We start from the raw sequence: 23,198 nt of genomic DNA on the forward strand, positions 1-23,198 counted from the left end.
ACAGTCCTGCACTGTTTACTTGTGTGAATTTGTATCAGGAAAGATCTTTAAAATGAAAAGCAGTCAATGACAGTGTTAATATTTGAAGAGCAAAGAATAATGTGTTGGTATAAATCAGTAAGTCTTTTCTTTTTCAGAACTGCTCTCTCTCTCTCTCTCTCTCTCTCTCCCTGCCAAGTGTGATGCAAATTAACTGAACGTGTGCCTTTGATATTTAAATTAGCCCACACATTTCAACAAGCATTTCAGTACACAGTTCTACGTGCGCAACGGACTCTGAATTGAATTCAATTACAACTATGGGCTTTCCTGCGCAGTGATGCCTGAGCTTATGTCATCTGCAGGCTGTGCTGAGCAGAAATGAGTGTGACACACCATCAAATAATGAAGCCCCCCTTTAGTGCTTAACCCCCAGCTCACGCCATGGCCTCTGCTCCCGTCCTAACGGTTTCAAAAGCACCGAGCTAAGTGCTTCAGTCCGAATGGGTCGAGCAGGCCGTGACACGCTGACCCGTGGCGCTCCGAGAGGCTTGGTCTGGCTTCGGGGGGATTCCCCCGGCACTCCATTCTCCCAGGAGAGGCTCCTTTGCTCCCAGCTGGGGAAGTGCGCAAACAGGCTGGCCACGTTTAGCCTTTCAGAAAGCCAAACCCAAGGGCTGAGGCCTGCCACACAGAGCAGAGGTGGCAGGCTCACACTAATGGCATTTTAGTATCCCCCAGATAAGACAGTCCTGTCTCCACTACATGGACAGGACGTGAGCAGGACGTGAGCAGGACGTGGTAATAGACCACCGTGTCCCGCCACAGACTCTTGCTAATGAATTCCTGTTATGGTTTATACATTGAGAATAAGGTTCATATTGACTCTGTCCTGGTTGTGCTGCCACTGTATAAGCGGGAAAGGGTGGCGACGCCATTAACTCTCTTCCTGTTTGGATAAACGCTCTCACGTTCCAGAAATTTCCCCCTCTCTCACTTTCCCTCCCACTCTTGCTGGGGTTTTTTTTCTCTTTTCTTTAAATCCTCTCGGTCTGTGTGTTTGTTTGTCTCTGCATTTTCTCTCTTCTGCTGTCTGTCTATCTGTCTGGGTTTCACTCGTTTCTGTGACGTGTTCATCGTTCTTTTCATAGTCACGTCCTGCTCTTTTACCCTCGCCCGTCCCCTCCAGACACCTTTGCCTCGTCCTCCGTCCCATGCAGGCGCCCTCGCCCCGTCCCCCGCAGACGCCCTCGCCTCGTCTCCCGTCCCCCGCAGACGCCCTCGCCTCGTCTCCCGTCCCCCGCAGACGCCCTCGCCTCGTCTCCCGTCCCCCGCAGACGCCCTCACCTCGTCCCCCGTCCCTTCCGGACATCCTCGCCTCGTCCCCCGTCCCCCGCGGACGCCCTCGCCCCATCCCCCGCGGACGTCTTCGCCTCGTCCCCCGTCCCCCGCGGACGTCCTCGCCTCGTCCCCCGTCCCTTCCGGACGCCCTCGCCCCGTCCCCCGCGGACGTCCTCGCCTCGTCCCCCGTCCCTTCCGGACGTCCTCGCCTCGTCCCCCGTCCCTTCCGGACGTCCTCGCCTCGTCCCCCGTCCCTTCCGGACGCCCTCGCCTCGTCTCCCGTCCCTTCCGGACGCCCTCGCCTCGTCCCCCGCGGACGTCTTCGCCTCGTCTCCCATCCCCCGCGGACGTCCTTGCCTCGTCCCCCGTTCCTTCCGGACGTCCTCGCCTCGTCCCCCGTCCCTTCCGGACGTCCTCGCCTCGTCCCCCGTCCCTTCCGGATGTCCTCGCCTCATCCCCCGTCCCTTCCAGACACCATCGCCTCGTCTCCCGTCCCTTCCGGACGCCCTCGGCCCGTCCCCCGCGGACGCCCTCGCCCCGTCTCCCGTCCCTTCCGGACGCCCTCGCCCCGTCCCCCGCGGACGTCCTCGCCTCGTCCCCCGTCCCCCGCGGACGTCCTCACCTCATCCCCCGTCCCCCACGGACGCCCTCGCCTCGTCTCCCGTCCCTTCCGGACGCCCTCGTCCTCCGTCCCCAGCGGACGTCCTCGCCTCGTCTCCCGTCCCTTCCGGACGCCCTCGCCCCGTCCCCCGCGGACGTCCTTGCCTCGTCCCCCGTCCCTTCCGGACGCCCTCGCCTCGTCCCCCGTCCCTTCCGGACGTCCTCGCCTCGTCCCCCGTCCCTTCCGGATGTCCTTGCCTCGTCCCCCGTCCCTTCCAGACACCATCGCCTCGTCTCCCGTCCCTTCCGGACGCCCTCGGCCCGTCCCCCGCGGACGCCCTCGCCCCGTCTCCCGTCCCTTCCGGACGCCCTCGCCCCGTCCCCCGCGGACGTCCTCGCCTCGTCCCCCGTCCCCCGCGGACGTCCTCACCTCATCCCCCGTCCCCCACGGACGCCCTCGCCTCGTCTCCCGTCCCTTCTGGACGCCCTCGTCCTCCGTCCCCAGCGGACGTCCTCGCCTCGTCTCCCGTCCCTTCCGGACGCCCTCGCCCCGTCCCCCGCGGACGCCCTCGCCTCGTCCCCCGTCCCTTCTGGACGCCCTCGCCTCGTCCCCCGTCCCTTCCGGACGCCCTCGCCTCGTCCCCCGTCCCTTCCGGACGCCCTCGCCTCGTCCCCCGTCCCTTCCGGACGCCCTCGCCTCGTCCCCCGTCCCGCCCTCTCTTATTTCCTCCCCCACAGCGCCACTTTCTTTGTCTGCTGGAGCCTGAGGGAGACTCGGCAGCTGTGAATAGCGGTGGTCCTCGCTACATTAAGGGCTTTTATCCACAGCCTTAAGAGCACAACGACAAAAAGAGGTCGTTGTCTTGTGAGGACCTGTTTGCTTTTCAACACAGGCATGAATTATTGAGAGCTTTTGGTTACATTCATCTAGTGACACACACATGCTAAGCAATGGAAAGAAGTGTGCGTGTGCGTGTGCACGTGTGTGTGTGTGTGTGTGTGTGTGTGTGTGAGGGTGTTGAGCTCCAGAATCGATACATTCTGCCCCCCCATCAGCACCAGAGCACACGGGCCGTGTGGGCGTAAATGTGCTCCTTTCTGGGAAGGACGTGGGATGTTTGGAGAGGACTGAGTAAAGGTGTGTGCTGAGCTATTAGGGACCATTTAGGCTGGAGCCGCAGACGTGCCAGCGTCTCTCCCTCGCCTGTTCCCAGCCGGAACGCCGACCCCGCGCGTCTCCCTCTGCACTATGAGACACGAGACTGCTTAATGAATGCCTGTCCCTCGCCCCTCCCACGGACCACACGCTGAAGTATAGTTGGGGGGGTCCGAGAGGCCTGTGTCAAACCCCGATCTTTTCACTGTTTCCATCGTGACGATTCTGCCCGTGGAGAGGCCAGCCAGCTAATTTATGGCCTTGTACACCAGTGACTTATTTCATGCCCCCCTGCAGCGCCTCCGCTCCTCTCTCCCCTCCTCTCTCTCCTCCTCTCTCCCCTCCTCTCCGCCCTCCCCGCTTTCTCTCGGGACAAAGTTGATTGAACTCCTGAAAGGCGGAGGAGCCCGTTAGCACGGAGGGGCAGGAACTCGCACCTGCTCCCATTCTGAGCCGCCGGATTAATTGCGGCACACGCCGGACCCTCTCGTTCAGCCGACGCGGATGCCACAGCGGAGGGTTCCTCGTCTGGGCCCACTTTCTGTGGGCATTCCGGTTTCTGCCTGACCTTGGGTGTGGCACAGGGAAAACTGAACTCTGTGGAGACTTCAGGAAGATTCAAACATGGCCATGGGGGAGGGGGTGGGGCAGGGGGCGGGGTTTGGAGTGAGGCGGGAGGAGAGGGGAGGAGCCATTGTAGAACAATGGCTGGCATCCAAGTCCAGCTAATAGTATCTGACACACAGTGCAATTTGGAGGCTTACGCCAACATTGTTTTTACAGCTGTAATTAAGCCACCTAATCAGAAGCATATTGGGCTGGGATGGGACAGCCCAAGCTGTGGAAGCACACACAGCGAGCCCTGTTCAGTGTACAGCCGGGAGGGAGCTGTGGGTGGGAGTGTGTCCTAACACACACGCACGCACGCACGCGCGTGCACACAGACCGCTGACTGAATCTATGAACCCAGGGACCATGCTGAGGGACCACCGAGTCTGAGATGAAACAGGCCTGTGTATTGACGTGTGTATGTGTACACTGTGTTGCAGTTAGAGAGTGTTTTGTAAGACTTCTCTGAGTATTTATGACCTAAACGTATAGAAGTTATAATTATATAAAGTACACTTTCATAAGTCTGCTTATGTGTGTGTCCGTATGTACGTGTTGGCTTGTTCGTGCGTGTGCATATATGTGGCGTGTCCCCTCCCGTATCGGCCGAGTCCCTGTAAAATGGCAGCTGCACACAGTGAGAGCAGAGAAGCAGCCAAAGGCAACAGATGAGTGGACCTCCTCTGCACCTCCTCCTCCTCTGGACGACCTCCTCCTCCTCCTCTGGACCTCCTCCTCTGGCTCTCTGTGTGTTCTGATTGTAAATTGCACTGGCGATGATTAGAGAACTCCAGCACAGGATGTAGACTCTTAAAACTGTCCAGGGAAAATAATTTTCTACTATGTTCAGGAAAACTTTCCTCCCCCTTTTTTTTCTCTCTCTCTTGTTCCCTCTCTCTCTTTAATTTAAACATCATGGTTGCGAGGAGGTGGGAAGGAGTCGGTGTGTAAATTGGTTTAAGGCCTCTGGAGTGAAGGACAGACTGTCAGACAATGGGGCTGTTATCCTCTCAGCTGCTCTCTGGGTGAATGAACGCATGCATCTGATCGACTGAGCGAGTGTGCGTGTGTGTGAGCGCGCACGCACACACTAGCTCTGCGGAAATATTTCGTTTGTGATTTACTCCTAGTGTCTTTATGAATTTAGCCCATGGATGTATAAAATTAGTGACTGTGTGTGTGTGTGTGTGTGTGTGTGTGTATTCCAGAATACTCCTGACTGTAGGTGTGCGAGTCGGTGTGGTTTTGTAATGGATCAGGATGGTTGATTTACTGCTATTTGCTCTTGGTTTTGCCTCCTACACACTATGATGTCATTATCATGGGACATTCAACTGCCACACAGGACACATGCATGTGAACCACCCACACAGGACTCACACGCATGTGAACCACTGCTTAAACAAAACCAAAACCACCAGATTAATGCTTAACACCTACGGAGTAATATATTGATTTTGAAACACTTTAAATTCATCCATAATAGACTCAACTGGTGATTAAAATAGCCCCTAACCTATAAAATAGGGTATACAGTATTTAATATACATGTTTTTGATAATGTCAGACGTATTGAGGAGGAGCTCTGCTGATACTTTGCGAAGCTGTCCCTGATTTCCGGAGGTAATTGGATACAGTTTCAAACGCCCTAAACCATTTGGAGTTTGAGTGCGAGGTGACCATGAATGTGTTAACAAGGCGCTGGGTCTCTCTCCACGTCCTCTAGCCTAATTTAGATTTATGTGTTTTCTCCAAGTCTTGCTGGGCCTAAGATTAAGTTTCTCTCCTTTCTATACACAGAGAGAGAGAGAGTGGGAGAGAGAGAGAGGGAGAGTGGGAGAGAGTGAGCGAGAGAGAGAGAGAGAGAGAGAGAGCAAGCATGCATGTGTGACTGGAACAATGTGTCACTGCTTTACTGTACATTTGGCAACGTGTGTGTGTGTGTGTGTGTGTGTGTGTTAAAGTGCATCTTTGCCTCCCACTCTCCCTTTAGAAAAACAGGCATCTTGATTTAATCAAAACTGGGCGTGAGACCAAACCCAGCAAGCAATATGGCGACAACACTGACCCAGCAACCATAGCGACCCAGGAGGCCAGACAACAAAGAGGGGGTGTGTGTGCGTGTGTGTGTGTGTGTGTGTGTGTCTGTCTGTCTCTCTGTGCACGCGTGAGCGAGGGAGAGAGAGAGAGAGAAGACTCCTTCTCAGTTTTAAGGAGTGGTGTCCAGGAGAACGCAGGATGTTGATGTGTCCCCTAGGTAGCGGTGGAAGTAGTCCCAAACAGCCTGTGCTTTGACACGGGGGGGTGGGGTGGGGTATTTCCTGTTCTGTTGCCTCTCCCTGCTGTGCTGTTCAGGGCCAGTGTTGCAGTACTACCCCCACCAGCTGTGAGCGGGAAAAGTGGCTTCCTTCCTCATGCTTTTGGCCCACCCTGCCTCCACGACGAAGCCTCGTCGTCGTGCCGACATCTCCCCGAACTGTGCACGCTGAGGCCTAGGCTGTCGGTGCATGATTTTGTTTGTTTGTTTACTCTGTAAACAAACAAATAAACAAATGGTGCGGTGGCTCGGGGATAGCGGATGATGACGGATGGTGAGCGGGTCGTAAGCTGAGCCAGAGGACTGTAAACAAACGGCAGATTGCAAGATGGGGGACGTGCTACATGGGAATGGGATGTTTTTAAATCCCTGCGCTCAGAGTGTGAACCCAAATCCCTGCACCGCGTCAGAAAGAATTGCGCAGAAATCCAGACACTCTCTCGGGTTAACAAAGTGCCACACGTTGCCTCAGGATGACAAGGTAATTAGACAAATTAGACGTAATGCTTTACGAATAAAAACCAGTGTCACTCCAACTCGGTTTAATTTTATCTGTATAGAAGATCTCACAATGGACTTTGTCACAAAGCAGCTTTACAGATGTCAGATCCAGGAGCCAACTCTAGACAGTGGCGGTGTAGTGAGAGCAGTCTTTTTTACCACCGCGCAACTTTGAAAGGGTATAAGGCCAGGCCTCTTAACACACATTCTTTGCTCCTTGCTTTTTTCTGTGTGGCCAGATTTCTCCCAGATTCAGTCAGTGCCAACCACTGTACTCAAGTCTCACTTGAGAGCACCACCAGTCTGGAATGCCTTCCAATTCTGGAATGCCTTCCACGGATCTGTGGGAATCCTGCCAGCCAGTCTCCTCCAGCTCCTGGCCAATGGCTCCCGGCTCGGAGAAGAATCTTCCAGAGGTCTGTGTGGGCTGCGATCGGGTGGCCAAGCAGACCGCCTGGTCCCGCGCTTCTACTGAGGACCCAGCGGGGAAGGAGTGAGTGGGTGGACGTGCCTGAGGTCGCGATAGATATAGCAACCACGGAAGTCTGACTCCAGATCAGTGGTTTTAAGCCCAACTGTTTCTCTATAGCTGCGGTGCTTTTTAAACCTTGGTGTCACGCAGGGAGCACGATTAATCGGAGTCGTGGAGTACGAACGCTACGCGACAAAAACAGGCAGAGCTCACGTGTAACATTGCTTAATGAGCGACCAGGGCTGCCTTGTTTAGTGTGTGTGTGTGTGTGTGTGTGTGTGTGTGTGTGTGTGTGTGTGTGTGTGTGTGTGTGTGTGCCTCCAGACTGTGTGAGGTGCTGGTCTGGTTTCGGAGTGCTGCAGCGCTGGGACCTACATGTGGACAGGGCAGATTTATTCCTGTTTCATTTGGAATGGCCCAGGAATATGTCAGGACAGCAGGGGATTTTCTGGAAGTCTTCTCCACTTTCCCGAGGTCGGCAGTTTTGTCCTGCTAAGGACATTAGATGGTGACAACCGGCATTAAATAGCTGATTTGTTGGAGCGATCCTTTTCTTTATTGGCCCGTTCCCTCACTCATGTTCTTGATGTAGAGCCTGCGTACTTCCAAATATTGGATGACACGAGTTTTTTAGGGGGTTGTTTAATTTATCATATTTTGTTTAGGCCTTGATGCTTGTAAAAGAATATTTTTGCAATCAGAGCAGCCCCCCCCCCTATTTGGAAGCCGTACGTCAGTATTTGCAGAACAGATACCCATGAACACAGATTTCCATTTTATTATTTTTTTGGACCACACACATGCGCTGCTTGGAACTGCGTCGGTCTCTCTGTATTTTCAGCCACAAACTTGGACGTCCAACAAGCCCCTTTCCCTGAAGTCCTGTGCATGGTGTGGAATTACAGGAGGAAGTGCGTTTAGTGCGTTTAGCTAAATCCTTCCTCGCTGCGAAGGTTGGACAGTGCTGCTAGCTAGAGGCCCTGTTTTAGCATGACGGCGACATCGAACTGAAATATTATCACAAAGTAGCCAAAGAAAAGACGTTAAGTTGAAACGCTGGCAGCGTCCGGACACACTGAGAGATTGCCGTGTTCAGGAAAAGACCCTGGGGAAAAAAAAAAAAATCCCTTGCCAGTCCTCCCAGAGAACACCGTAAAACTCTAGAGAGTTCGCAAACCTGAACCGCATGCAAAAGCTTGGGGGGGGGGGGGGACATCAATTTGTGATGCTTTACACTAGTCAGCGATGATGGTGACATTATGTCCTGAAAATGGCTGTTCGTGATTCTCTGCCGGGGTCCGTTCCTCCGTGTGTCTAATGACGGCGCTGACATACAGCGGAGAACGTGATTCACAACGCTCTTTGCCCTTTCTACTTCAGCAGAGGAGCGGGCGGGCGGGAGTCTTTTGGTAAAAAGAGAATTATGAGGTGTTACGGTAGGACTTCGACAATGTTTTTGTCTGTGAGGGGATGTAATCATTGAGTGCAAGTTTATGAATCCGCAGCAGAGCTTTTGGGTGAAGGGAACAGCCGACGAACCATGCAGTTGGCCTGCGGGTGTTGCGGCGGGGGTGGATATTGGGGGGTGTGGTTTTGGCTCTGAGTAGCTGTCTCCATGGAGATCTCAAGCGCTGTTTGGCCCCTGTTCCATATTGTTGACTCAATAATGGTTGGAGGGTATGGTAGGACCGTTAATGTGGAGGTGAAGGAGAGTGAGGTCCTCAGCTGGTGTTGGAGTTCTCTGCGTGTAGCTCCAGGGTAGGGAATGTGGAATGAGCCGTCTTCAACCCTCCTGGTAGTCTCTAACAGTTTCATACAATTTAAATGACAAACCTCCTTGTGAGGCCTTCTCTTCCTCAACAACAGGCTCCTCTCTCGGGAGAGAAGGGGAGCGAGGGAGAACGAAAGCACAGCAAAACTGCCATTTCTGTGCTGTGCGGCAAGAAAACACGTACACACACACACACACACACACATGCACGCCGTCCCTGTGCCTGCGGAGATTCCCTTGTCCTCCGAGACGAGAGCCTGCTGCTGGAGAATCCCTGCCTGTCCGTAGACGAGCATCTTTGCTTCAAATCTGTCTGACATCGTCGCAGCTCTGCTGGATAACTGTGGGAGAACCTGGGATTTTAGAGACCTTTTAATCCTGCCCGACTCCCGCATTAATACTTAAAACCTTGAACGGCGGTACAAGCTTGAGAACAACACTCAGCACCAAGACGGAGCCTGCGAGGCAGGTGTCTCCATGAAGGATCCATCTCTCCGCTCCTCGCTCTATGTTTTCCGTCCGACGGGAGATGGAGCAGAGATACCAGAACGGTGTTTTGCCCATCGTGCAGTACTCTGTTTCTGATTGCAGTTATGGCAACTTTTTGCTTTTTAAAAATATATAAAGTAGAAACTTTGGCCTCCCGCTCGTGAGATTCATTCGCAGGGCTTGAATACTAGTTCCTGATGCAACTCACGATGTCGTCACGTGTAGGTTCATTTTATTGTAGCGTTCCAACAAACAGAACGTATGACACTTACAGAGGTGGCAGTTCTTAGACTAGCTAAGTACCGAGGTAAGGAAGCCCCCATCTCTACCCACTCTTCGCCAGTGCATAACGCCAGCGATGTTATGAACATCCAGACGGACAAGGTGTCTCACCAGGGCTTCCGCAATTCCTCTACTACCACAATATCGTTTATGAACCTCGGCACCTGTGCGCCTGGGCCGCGTCTGGTGCTGGGTCAATAACCCGCGATCGATACCGTTCACGTCTCGGACGCTGTAGGGCCTGACAGGTGTGAATGATATTGCTTTGCTTGGGAGATGAGAGCGAGACTGTGGTGGAACTGGAAGATGCTCCGTGCAACGTTTCGGTTTTAGCGTGTAGACGGGGTGCGGGGGTATGGACCCCCAAAGGCGGGACGAATTTTGGGGTACCACCCCGGCTGCCTGCCCTGCTCCAGGTTCCGGGGTGCTACTAAAACCACGCAGGTCGCAACCTTTTGCTCTTTAACTGATCTGGGTGATCAGTGATTTTCCTCCTTCCTTTTGACTGCATTTAGACTCCAGCAAAAGCCAGAGCTATCCACGAGGCAGTGGTTGTTAGGGAAATGATGTCCGCTCAAATTTAGCGTTAGGAGAGGGAGAGAGAGAGATGCAGTTTGTCGGAGCCGTAGCTTCTGAGGGGGGGGAGAGTGGTGGGGTAGTGGAGGCCGGACACAGCCTCGCGCTGAAATCCTGTTGCGAGCTTTCTCCTGTCAGCCGCCAAGGTTGATGTGTCGGATCACAGTTTGATTGCTGAAGGAGCAGCTCCTATGGAAGGAGTCCTATTACACTGGATGCTTTCAAAGTTTGGGCGGACACTGGGGAAAAAATAGGAAGGACACAGGCCGAGGAAGCAGAGGCTCTGAAATGCTCCGACACGCATCAAGACACTCCTCCCTCGCCGCGCTGTCGGGGGTCAAACCTCCCGCTCCCCGCCAGTGTGCGTCTCAAACTGAATCCCTAATAGAGAAGGAGAGCGCCGCGCACACTGGAGCCAACACACACGCACACGCACACACACACACAGTACGTCTCTGTGGATTTTATTTGTACACTTACAGGTTCAGTCTGAAACTCGCACAATAAAATAGTCATACAAGGACATGCACGCGCGCACGTGAGACGTGCATGCACACACTTGATCCATATTGTGTATGAAATTAAAATCCTTCTATAGATCATATGGGTTGTGTGAGGCAGCGACTGGGTTTTATGGCAGTCGTTCCCTGTCGCTGTAACGAGAGAGAGAGAGAGAGAGAGAGAGAGAGAGTGTGTGTGAGTGAGTGAGTGGGGCAGGCATTTTAAAGTGGCTAGCTCTCCCTGCACGTGAGCCGTGCGGTAGCCGAGGCAGGCGCTCCGCACCTTGGCCAGCTATTATGGAGCCCTTTGCTGCAGAGTGTCGAGTGAAGGCGAGTTAATTGGGTGAAGCTGCAAAGCACGTTGGGGCCACGGTTTGAGGGCCGTACGCCTGACAGGTGAGTGTCAGCAGGACCCAGTGAAGTGTGGCTGAGAGACAGAACCCTGTCACTGGGTCCGAGTGGGCTTCAGAGGGGGGAGAGAGAGAGAGAGTGAGTGAGTGAGAGAGTACGCGTGCGCAAGAGACCAATAACATATTAGCCCTGTGCAGTGCATCTCCGTGAACAACAAAACTGAAAACAAAACAGTAAAACACCTTCTGTCCAGCCATATGTCTCTGGTTAAGGGTGTGCCAGCTAAAGTTGTCATGTGAATAATATGTTGAAATATTTATTGGGAATTTTGAAAAATATACTGCTAAGGACTGTCAACATTGTTGTCAACATCATTGTGTATATGCAGTTGTTAATGACAGGGAACTTGCATTAATGAAATCGTTTTCTCCAAAGTTTTGTGGTTCAAAAGTAGTGTGATTCGTTTCCATGTTTTACTTTCCCGGTAGCAAACTGAAACCGCTGTTCATACGTGTTTAGCGTGTGCTTTTATCCACTTATAAACGATTTTAAGGTAAAACATGAATATTTCTGCAGTTATATGCACTGCTGCAAATACCTATCATACACTCATACTTAAATATCTCACAATAGGAAAAATTATCTAAAAAAAATAAATAAATAATATATATATAAATTATTTAAAAATTCATCTGAAAAGAAAATTCAAATGGATCAGTCTTTATTATTTGTGTCTTAACATACTGTACGTCATAAGATTACATAAGATTTTAGAATAAGTTATGTGCTGTAACATGTTAAAGAAATTGGGTAATTTAAACACATGGGGATATATGTGTAACGCCCTAGGGAGATGTACATTTGTGCTTTTAAAGATTGTGTGTGTGTGGTTTTTTTTTTTCCCAGTGTCCATTCATCTTCCTACTTCACATTCAATTTTCATCAGTGTCAGATGGAAACGAGCCGATTGCTTTCCCAGCATCCACTGTGAGAGGTGCGATGTTCAGCCGACTCCACACGACGGACGCGGCCTAATTACGGCGGATTGAGTGATAGATGCGCGCCGAGCCACCAGACCAGGAACGCAGGGCGTTAACAGCATATCCGTGGGACATGTGCCGTGTCTGGGACATGGACCCTGGGTTGATGGGGCCTCTAACGTCACGTATTGGAGGTCTTATGGACCCGATGGTCCGTGGAAGATGGCCTCCTCATTCACGGACGTTTTCACCATGTCCTGAAGTGTCTTGACAAGGTCATTAAGCTCTTATCACCTTCGTGTTGGTTCATATCTTTGATTGCTCTGTTGTCGGTGGGGTGGTAATTTTCAAGATGTGCAGGAGGAGGTCTTGGGAGAGCCGTGCATGTGGATGAGGAAATGACAGAATTATCGCCCTGAAGCTACAGGCACGGGTTAAAGGGGGGTGTTGTGGGAATCGTAAACACAGGGATGCCATTTGTCCAGCGTTTCAGTGCTACTCTGGTCACTTGCTACTAATGAGTCTTGCACTGTGTGTTGTTTTTTTTTTGTTGTTGTTTTTTTTGCTATTTTTTAACCGTCTAAGGGAGAAGGGTATTCCCTCCCCAAGTATGGGTTCTTGTGCTCCCGTGCAAGAGTTTCGGTGTCTTCTCGGTTGGTAATTCCTCTCTTTGATGTCTACTCCTTCTCCTTAACACAATCAGCAGAAATAAAGCGTATCATTTCCTCCTAGCTCCTCCCGTGGACTAAATGCGTCCTCGCGCTGCCCTTTAACACTCCTAGTCCTGAGTGCTCACATGCCCCTAACCAGCTTACGCGTCCATTACAGTCATCCAGAAGGAGACACACCGAGCGCTTTTTCCTGTTTGAGTAGGTAATGAGGATACTTTCTGTGGAAAACTATCTAACTTTATTTATCTTGCCTGCAGAGTTGTCTCTCTGACCCTTTTACTAATGTTTATTTTGAGAGGTTTGCAGGTTGAGATTGTTAAGCAGGCATATTGTCAATATCCAGCTTACACACTTTGACCTGCGTCTAATTTACAATTATATCTACAGGCTATAATCAAGCGTGTTCATATCATTATGCAGCGTTAAACATGCCATATAATCACTGCATGTCTGCATCAGTTCAAAAAGCAGTTAACTGCCGATAGAGCAGGTCAGATGTACTCCTAAAGTCCCGTAAACTCTCAGTACTTGATGGCGTAAAGGAAGTTCCGTCTGAAGCTTCACACCTTGCTTAGCTGCAGTAATTGTCTAAAATCCAACCCAAGTTTTTTTTATTTATTTTTTTTGGTTGTAATTTTCCCAAAAGTTCTTAACAAAGAGAGAAGGACAAAGTGGGGGGGGAAAATCAATAAGCCATTTTAGTCTCTATCTATCAAAGTGGATTCCTTCTCGTGTGTGTTAAGGTAAGGGAAGTGACACTTTAATGGGTTCGCGCTGGCTGTTTGAAATGTATGCCAATGAGTCCTGTCATTTCGTGGCAGTCGGGCCACGGTTCACTGAACGCCCGCGTCTCCGCTTGTCAGCTTCACAGAAGACGAGCGTTTAAAAGAGGAGGCGTTTAGTTGCAAACTTTGAGCAGGTTGCACAAAGCAGAAATGATGGGCCTTAAAACACTCCACCCACACCCCCCCACGACCCCACCCAACCCCCTCCAGCTGAACTCCTGTGAGATGTGATGTCGCCTGCGATCAAAATCCAAGATCAATCGACGGTGATTCTGCTGGACTCCATCCTGGGCTGCAGACTATTCGAGGTTGTGTCTGGTTTGACTGGTCTCAGACATACTCTGTGTTCCCTTCATTCTGACATCAGCCTCCTGAATCTTGATGTGCTGCTCTGCTTGAAATCAAAACCTAATGTGATTAATAACAAGGCAGACTGTGAAGCAGTCTCGCACTTTTAATGGCAGTGTTGAGCATGCATCACTAATCCTTAACTGTTTGCTCAGTGTTGAGTGTTGGTGATGCTTGTTTTGGTCACTAGCGGCCAGGCAGTCAGACCCCGCCCCTGTGGCCGGACGGCAAGACCACGCCCCTGCGGTGCCCTAGACCTGCTCCACCATGGCTGCTGCTTGCTGTGTTTTCTGCCTTGTAGCACACCAAAGTAAAACCGCTTGTCAGGCCGAGGTGTCTGAGAGTTGACAAGATGCCCCAGTGACATTTCAGCTCCAAAGAGCAAGTGCCTTGCAACCCAGTGGTCAAATATCAAATAATAGGTCAGGCAGGGAGGATTGGAACAGTAGGTCTTGGAAAGGCAGGCTCCGGCAACCAGCTTGACAGGCACGTCCGGAGTGAATCCGGCTCCACCGTCACTGGGCGAACTGGTGTTCTGTAGGGCATTGCTGGACTCGCTGTACTGTACTGCCTTCAAAAGAGCACAACCTGACACTGATTAGTCTCCTTAACCCTGTGGGTCTGGAGGCAGGGTCCTGTGAGTGGGGCGGGCCACCGTGGACGGCCGCCCCACTCCACTGCCTCCTGGCCCACGAGACACCTTCACCTCCTTCATTAGAATATCTTGACACCTGACGCTCCGGCGGTCATGGTGATCGCGCGCCGGGGCTGGGGTGTGCCCGGAGTGAAGGGGCTTACCCCTACGTGATCAGGCTTCAATGAAAGTACGTTATACTGATCATGGCGTAAATTAATGTGGACAGTTATTTGAAGAAACTTGTTAGAGGTTTAAAAAATATTTTTAAAATGATCGTAGTATTTAAATTTTGATAAAATACTGCAGTCCTGATTAATAAAGATTTAAATACTACAGTTTAAAACGCATCAAATGTGTTGTAGGTGCTTAGGGTACTGGAAGGTTTATCTGTATGCTGTATAGTTTATCTGTATGTTTGTAATATAGTTTTGTAGTGGTAGCCTCTGTTACCCTGGTTACAGGCGGACCTGACCCTGTTGATGCTGGCATGGAGAAATGTCTAACCTAACGTAGAACGTAGGTTAACAAAGCCGTAACCTCTTCCGTATTGTGTAGGCAGCTGTTACCGTTCTGTTCCTGTCATGACCGTAACGTTAAACCCAGCATGAAAAGTTCTCCGCGATGACTTTGACTTCCAAAGCTTCTGTCTGCCTCCGCTGCCTTTTCCTGTCTGGAATCGGCGATCGCAGTCTCGAGCTCGCGTACGAAGCTGGCTGCTTCTGACGGAGCCCCAGATGAATTTTAATGTCCGGGGTTATTTCGGACACAAATGAAATGTGAATGAGACTGAGGTGTCAAACGGCCTGACACACATCAGCGCGTCATGGCGGAGCGGACATAAATATTTAACACGGAGGGGGGGTAACCTACAGCATGTCGTGGCATGGCCCTGATTAGGGCGGGGGTGACCTCCCTGTCTGGTTACACATGTTGGGATGGCGCAGATGGGTCATCAGAGGATGTGTTTAACCCTCATTTCCATTAAGCCGTTCCTACGGAACAGCACGCGTTAACCCCGACTGGTCATGTGCGGATGTGGACAAGGGATCACATTCCCAGAAGGGTCCCCTCCCCCTCTGTCTGACCTCTGAGGACTGATGGGCACCTACGCCTCCTGTCTCGCACCTCTGTCTGACGCGGGACCTCTGAGGACTGATGGGCACCTACGCCTCCTGTCTCGCACCTCTGTCTGACGCGGGACCTCTGAGGACTGATGGGCACCTACGCCTCCTGTCTCGCACCTCTGTCTGACGCGGGACCTCTGAGGACTGATGGGCACCTACGCCTCCTGTCTCGCACCTCTGTCTGACGCGGGACCTCTGAGGACTGATGGGCACCTACGCCTCCTGTCTCGCACCTCTGTCTGACGCAGGGCCTCTCCTGCAACTGAGCAGCATTCTTTTTTTTTCATTTTGATCGTCCTATTGATCTGCCTCGCTGTGTATATACGTGATGGCCTGCCTCGCCGCGTATATACGTGATGGCCTGCCTCGCCGCTTATATTTATCTCTGTCAGTTCCTCTGTGAGTAATGTTGGCTGACGGCAGTAATGGCAGTAAATATTCGTCATAGTAACAGTAAGCAGCGTAACGCTGTGGACCAGTCACCCGATCAAAGCACGTGGCCAGAAAAAAGACGACGACGTTGTGTAAACCATCAGCAATAAAACAGCTTCCACAGAACACACAAGCTGTGCGTTTCTATTGGCAGTCTGCTCCACGTATCAGGATGTCCTGGTGAAACATCGCCAGACGAGAACAATATGGTTGTGTTTATTGGCAGTTTTAATATCCTGAGAAATCCTGAGTAAGAGGCCAGTAAAAGTCCCGTAAAACGTGAGGCGTGTGGGACGGCCCAGGCAGAGCGTGAAGCACCGGCACACAGGCCGTGCGTTTATGTAAATTTAACCTCATTAATGCAATAGGCCGAGCGCAGGGGGGTCCGCATGGGGGGGGGGGGGGTCCGTACACTCTCCAAGTTCAAATGCTTCTGAGTGTTGTGGTAAACTTTTGCCCTCCAGTGTCCACTGTTTTGTGTTATTATTTTCATCTTTATCTTCAGGGTGAAAGGAGCATTTTAATAACGGATTAAATTTTTTTTAAAAAAGAATTATTAGCTATCTGTGTGAGCACAAGTGTGTCGACTCTCATGCGTGCACGCGCACACACCCACATGTGTGCGTGCATGTCTGTGGATGTAGATGACTGCATAAACACACACACACACACACACACACTCTGAGAGTAATGAGTTCTGCATTTGGGTCTCAGCTGCGTAATACTGAAGTTTATTGAGGGTTTATTGAGGTCGAGTGCTACTACTGTAACTCAATTTCTGATGTTCATGCCGATATTAACCCTTTCATGGCGATATGAACCCTTTCCTTTGGTCTGAGCTGCTTGGCTCGTGCTGCTGTGGTGTGGGGTCCCTCCATGGTTCTCAACCCCCCCTCTCACGAAGGGCTTTTTGGACTCAACAAGATATGAAAGACTGTAGACCTGCCTGATGTCAGTGCATGATTCTGGACCCGTCTGTCTGACTGCCATGGTTCCTTCTGCACCTGTCTGTCTGACTGATCTGGTTCCCCTCATTCTGCACCTGTCTGTCTGACTGATCTGGTTCCTTCTGGACATGACATCTATTTAATGTTCATTTACCTCTAACACGTTTCACTGTCATGAACAATATCCATTTGCAAACCAATGCCAACACACACCTAACAGGACTCGCTGCTGGTGTGTTAATATTATAAGCTACTTAATGCAGATGTTACTATATCTCTGTTAATGTATATTATGATTCATGTAATTATCAACCCTGCTATTGCAGAAGGATGGGTTGCCTTTTGTGTCGAACTCCTCCTGGGGGGTTTCTGGCATTTGAGCCCTCGTCTTCCTCATTAGTGGCAAGACACTTGTTCCTGTAAAGTGGCCTTCAGAATGTGCCTGTGGTTATAAGAGCTTTAGAAATATAATACAATTGGGTTGAATGAAAATTGTATTCACACAGAACCAAAGGTATGTAGTTCACACTTGCTCGACAGTGTGGGAACAGAGTTGGGTCAGCGTCCTGGTTTTGGTCGTGCTGAGGTCTGTGATGGCTGGATCTCCTCAGATTGCCTGCTCTCTCCCGCCGTAAAGTGGCGGCAGTAACCGCGTAAAAGCTTTCCTGTCGAAAGCTTGCCTGTCTGCCGTGGACGCGCTGGACGAGCCGCCACACAGGAAAGACTAAAGCTCTTCACGACACTTTTAAAAGGCACCACTGGGCCTGGACGTTCACGCCTCTTCCAGTACTTCGAGACGGACTGATGGCTCTTCCGGTACATGACATCCTACCCCGTCCTGCGGTCTCCGGCCCAGCCCCTCTGCCCTGCCTAACCCTGCCTGTGGCATCCCTTAAGTGCATGTGTGTTGGTTAAGTGCACATGGCTCTGGTCCTTTGGCGCTAATCCAGTCTGAGTGCCCTTTGGTCTACAGAGGCGGATGGCTGCATTGGGAACGTCACACCTGGGATATACGGGAAGGAAAGAGGGACGTTTTGTGTAACAAAAAAGGGACGGGAGTACCTGTCCCTGTAGTCGTTTAACACACACACACACAGACAGACACACACACACACACACACACACACACACACAGAGTGACTCGCACATAGTCACGCACACACAGAAAGACAAATTTGCTGATGAAAATTTAATGGCGGACCCCTTTTATGCCCAGTCTATTGTGTGGGGCTCCCATTAAAGGCTCGGAGCGGCGCAGGAATCTCTGTACTGGTGACAGTGGGAGAGTGCAGGGTTATTACTCTTTAATGGCCGGTGAAGGAGTCTGGCGTTCACGTCAGCGCCAGGTGGTTTTGGCCAGCAGACAGACCTGCTCGGAGCGGGACCAAAGCGGACAGGAGAGCAGGAGCAGCGCATGTCCGATCCGCAGAGAGCCCGTGTGCACTTCCAACAGCGAACACGCTCATGTCCTTTCACACGCGCTCATAAGCTCTCTCTGTGTGGCAAAAGGTCGGAGGTCATGCAGCGTCTTAATGGAAAAAACAAGAAAACAATAAAATGTAAGGGGGGGGGTGGAGTTTTGACAAGGTGCAGAGCAAAGTGACAACAGGAAATGAATGTGTGTGGTGTTTGTTAAATGTGTTTGGTGTTTATTGAACGTGTTTGGTCTTGAATGGGTCTGGTGTTTGTTGAATCTGTGTGGTGTTGAATGTGTGTGTGATGTTTGTGGTGTTCACTGCTCTTCTCTGCGGAAGAGCACCACAAAACAGGAAAGCCCTCGCAATGGTGCCGTGACCCCAGGTTAAACTGTGGCCATGGCAGGGTGCCGACCTACCACGAAGCTGGAGCCAGAGCATCCTGCGCCATGCGTCACCCCTCAGCTTCCTCAGGACGACAGCGTTTCACAGCCGCGAGGCGTCCGCACTGAAGTGTCTAATTAATATATAACAATAGACTGACTGTGACCTTTGTGGGAGGTGATTGACGCGGACAGACAGCTACAAACCCTAACCTTCACAAATGTCAGGGCGTGTCTGAACGACCGAGACAGGCCTTGCTGAGGCCTACCCCACCCCAAACCTCATGGTCCCCCTCCCGCACGTTAGCTTGCCCTGCTGAGTTTATCTTATTGATCTGTTTGTGAGGAGACACTGTAGTTGTATCATAAACTATTAACTGTGTTGTATTTTCTGACTTCTGCTTTATTTTAAAATGCATTTCGAGCACTTCTGGTTGTTTTTGTTTGTTTGTTTGTTTGTTTGTTTTCTTTTTTATATAATAGGTTGTGTCCGACTCATGTCTTTTCTAATTGAAAGGCTGATTGTGCTGGTCTTTAATTTTATAAATCTTCCTTCTAGTCTAAAGTTGTCTTTTTCACAGTCGATATTGTTTGATGGGGAGGGTACTGAACACATGCTGTTTGGGGAGACCCTTTGTGAGTGAGTGTGTGTGTGTGTGTGTGTGTGTGTGTGTGTGTGTGTGTGTGTGTGTGTGTGTGAGAGAGAAAGAGAGGGAGAGGGAGAGGCCTTATTATAATTGATTTTGAAAATTCCAGTAGTATATTTTTTCCATGCGGCTGAGACGGACTCGAATAACTCTTGCCAACACAGGCCAAAACTTCTAAAGTTTTTCATGTATCGATTTGAAATATGACTTTTTTTGTTGTTTTTGTTTAGCTGCCTGTTTTGTCTTGGACGGAACTCTTTTCTGGAGAGATGGGAAAAGGAGTTTAGGCAGATTAAAGCCCCCCCCCCCCAGGCGCTGGAGACGGCTCTGCTGGGAGAGTCGTTAGGCGTGGCCGCGCGGACCACAAGCCGCACGTCCCTCTCCAAGGTTCCTTGTCTCGTGCGAGAACCTGAGACGAACCTCTTCTGTTTTTGTGCTGAAAAACTTCAAAGGCGCCGTCTTCTCTTCACCTTTCATCGATGACAGTTACCGCACCTTTGGAGAGATGGGAATAGCACCACTTTATTTATATATTTACTCTTCGTACAAAGATGAATTATTCCACGCCCCCCACCCTTTATGAAAGAAGAAATATGTGCAATTGATAGTGAGAGCGCCGTGCACGAGAGGGAAGCTGTAATATATTAATCAAATCCCCCATTTCAATGTCGCCTTTCCCCTGAAGATTGGCAGTAATCAGTTTGTTCCTGTCTACTGCCTTTTGGCGAGGGGAGGGCAAAGATAGTCGGAAGTGGCAACCTGAGGGGGCACGTGCCCGGCGAGGGGGGTTAGACAGGGGGTGTGGTGTAGGAATGAGATCTCAGAGTTCGTATCCTCTGAAGCTGCGCTAGGCTGCCTGAGAGAAGGTAGTCGTAAAGGACGTAGCTTCAGAAATGACCTCAGGTTTAAAACAAAAGCTCTGTGGTGAACAGGGTGTGACTGTGATACCTAAAAGGGAGATGGAGATTAATGAGCGGTAGACTGAGGATGTGGCAGTCTTTTCGGGGTGGGAGGATTCCGTTCCTTTAGGGAAATACTGCCTAAAACATTTATAACACCTGTGAGGGGTCAGCACAGTCTGTCCCAGTTAAACCTTTATAACACCTGTGTGGGGTCAGCACATCGCAAATAAACTTGCATTTAAAAACAGCTAATAACCCCACTCACTGTTCAGTGAAAATCAGTCTGCAGATTTTATTGAAAATTTGGTAAACTTTGTTGTTAATTAAAAAAAAAAATGTAACGGCCAACTTAAAAAGCTGAGAAGTATTTCGTATTTCAGACATGAAGTTGCCCAGCTCGAGTTAATAAAGCACTCTGATCATCAGACTCCAGATTTGATCATAACACAGTGATATGGTCCTAAAATACTGCTGAAAGAAAAAAGAAAAGAAATCGCACATTTTCCTCCAACAGGTTCTATAAATGTTACCTACATTATGATGTTTTTGGAAGCTTTAACACATTTTACTAGGTGTGTGTTTAGCAAATTTATGGCCAGTATGTTTTTAATAATGATTTTCTCCTTTACAATGCAGGTAGTGAAACATTAGAAATGGCCACTTCAAGGTCTGGTTCAGCATGTCTACTGGAAAGCTTCTTAGTTAAAAAAGTAAACAATATGCTTCCTATTTCTGAATGCATATCTTAAATAGATGTTTACAGGAATCTTTTATTGCATTCCAGATGCCATAGAACCGAACGGCGCCATGGGTCAAGTAATTGAACCTCACAAGTGTTGTTGTCCATGATGGTTTTGACCTTTGCATGTTGCTGTGGTGACCTTTCACCTGCCAATCATCACCTTTGACCTTGTCATCTGCACTGACCTCAGCATGGGTTTCTCTTGTAGCATTGATTTTTTTTTTCTTTCTTTCTTTTTTCTTTTTTTCTTTTTGTGTCTTGTGAACATGGTTAATTGAACAGAATTTAACTGAGGTGAACTGGATTGAAATAATGAGTTGTGTTAGTAGTCAGTCAAGTCTTTGAGCCAAATTAAGAAAGAGAATGGGGGGGGATATAATATATATATATATAAAATATAATATAAAGCTAATTCAGGTTTTTAGATGTTAACTATATATGATTTTAACACAACGTCTATTATTTAATTCAGAATTAAAAGTAATATTTTTCTGTAATCCCACGCTCATCCAGCACACATTGTAAGTAAGGCTGGATCGAGTCATGAGTATAGTCTCAGCGTTAGGCCCCCCCTCACTGCGTTAGGCCCCGCCTCACTTTGTGCTGCCTATGTGTTCGTGGTTGTTGCACGTGCGTGGGTAGAGGAAACTGAGCAGACTGACTGTGTTAGTGCACTACTGGCAGGCATGCTGGCAGACCAGTGAGGTGGGGGGAGTGGCTCGCCTCAGAAAGGTCACTGCGATGAGTTCTGGAGTGACTGGAAATAATGAACCAACCGGAGCCCAGTAAATTAACCCGTGTCATGGGCCGCCCATTCTGGCTGATCAATACTGCACACTTTGCTTTCAGAAAATAAGGGTCATCCTATCGGACGATCTCCCCAGAGACGCAGCAGGCTGGAATGGCAGCACTGATGAACCAATCAGCAGAAGGAAACCACACACACACACACACACACACAGGTTTGCAGCGTGTGTGCATATCGCTCGTCTTTCCACAGACACACATTTGACGCAGTCAGTAAAGTGAATCTCTGACATAAATGTGTTTACGGCAATATAGTGACTTGTTAATGACTGCTACTTTAGCATTGATGCGCCTTTAGTACAGGGACAGAAATCTTGTTGTTGTTGTTGTTGCATTAGTAGTCTCGGTAACGGTTACCCTGTGAGCAAAGAAGTCCCCCGATTTGCTGAGGTGCCTTGTCTTGTGCTGTCTGGATGTCAGGCAGCAGACTGATTACCCAGCGTGCTCTGCAGCAGACCAAAAGCCCTGTGCTAGCTTCCTGCCTGTGTCATTCAATTTAGTGATCACATCACCACCTTCATCACTTCTTCAAAACAGAAGCAGGATCAATACACTGTTGAGCACTGATCAGCCCCCTCCTTTAGTAGCACCCTGCCACCACACATCCGAGTGTGTGTGTGTGTGTGTGTGTCCACCCATGTGAGCCTAGTCCAGCGTTTCTCAGAAACTGCTGCAGCAGCACGTGCTTGGCCTTTTCCATTAGGAGCCGTCCCCTGTCCACCCTCGGCTGGTGACAGAGTGGTCCTCCACGTCTTCATTTTCTGCTGATGTGGGGGGGGTGACTGTCATCTGTTACCCCGCCAGGCCTAATTGCCCCCTGCTGCCGATGCCTGCGTTTGAACCATTTTTAGCCCTACATTATTTATTGGGAGAAAAATATTGTATTGATTCTGGATGTTGGCATGTGTAAGTGATGTGACTAAAGAGACTAAAGAGCTAACAGGACACTCAGACTTTTAGAACGTGGTGTCGGAGCAGCACTGCAGTGGAAAATTAACACGCGGGAATCTTGCGTAGGGACGCGTCGCCGTGCCCTGAATTGTAAGAACAGCCTGTGTGTGTGGTGTGTGGTGTGTGGTGTGTGTGTGTGTTTGTGTGTGTGTGTGTGTGTGTGTGTGGGCATACACACAACAGTCCACCGCGCTGTAAAGGATGCGTTCCTGAATCTTCAGCTACGTCCAGTATGAATCGTCTCCGTTGCTGGTCCTCCAGCTGCTTGTTTAGGTCAGACAGGCCGGACAGCCTCAGATGCAGGACGTCTCGTCTCTGTCCCGATGTTCTGCTAGGATCACACCACTAATCCCGCACACTCGTTCCTGCGATCTGTATGACTGACGAGTCATGGAAACCCAGCAGAAAGTCATGTCCTGCACGCTTACGTCAGGGAGGCCTTTAAGAAAAACGTCTCAAAATTGACGTCATTACTCCACATGC

The 23,198-nt window shown here is 50.1% G+C and overlaps 1 long non-coding RNA gene across 1 annotated transcript; it reads left to right on the plus strand.

Annotated features, from left to right (window-relative positions):
* The first annotated feature begins 6,120 nt into the window (after positions 1 to 6,120).
* Positions 6,121 to 12,622, plus strand: LOC113580374 (uncharacterized). The gene is made up of 3 exons (XR_003410960.3): positions 6,121 to 6,483; positions 6,743 to 6,996; positions 11,851 to 12,622. It is a non-coding gene; the product is annotated as an uncharacterized LOC113580374 (long non-coding RNA).
* The last annotated feature ends 10,576 nt before the right edge of the window (positions 12,623 to 23,198 follow it).

Source organism: Electrophorus electricus, chromosome 12, assembly GCF_041902795.1.
Source record: "Electrophorus electricus isolate QZ-2024a chromosome 12, ASM4190279v1, whole genome shotgun sequence".
Classification (NCBI taxonomy): domain Eukaryota; kingdom Metazoa; phylum Chordata; class Actinopteri; order Gymnotiformes; family Gymnotidae; genus Electrophorus; species Electrophorus electricus.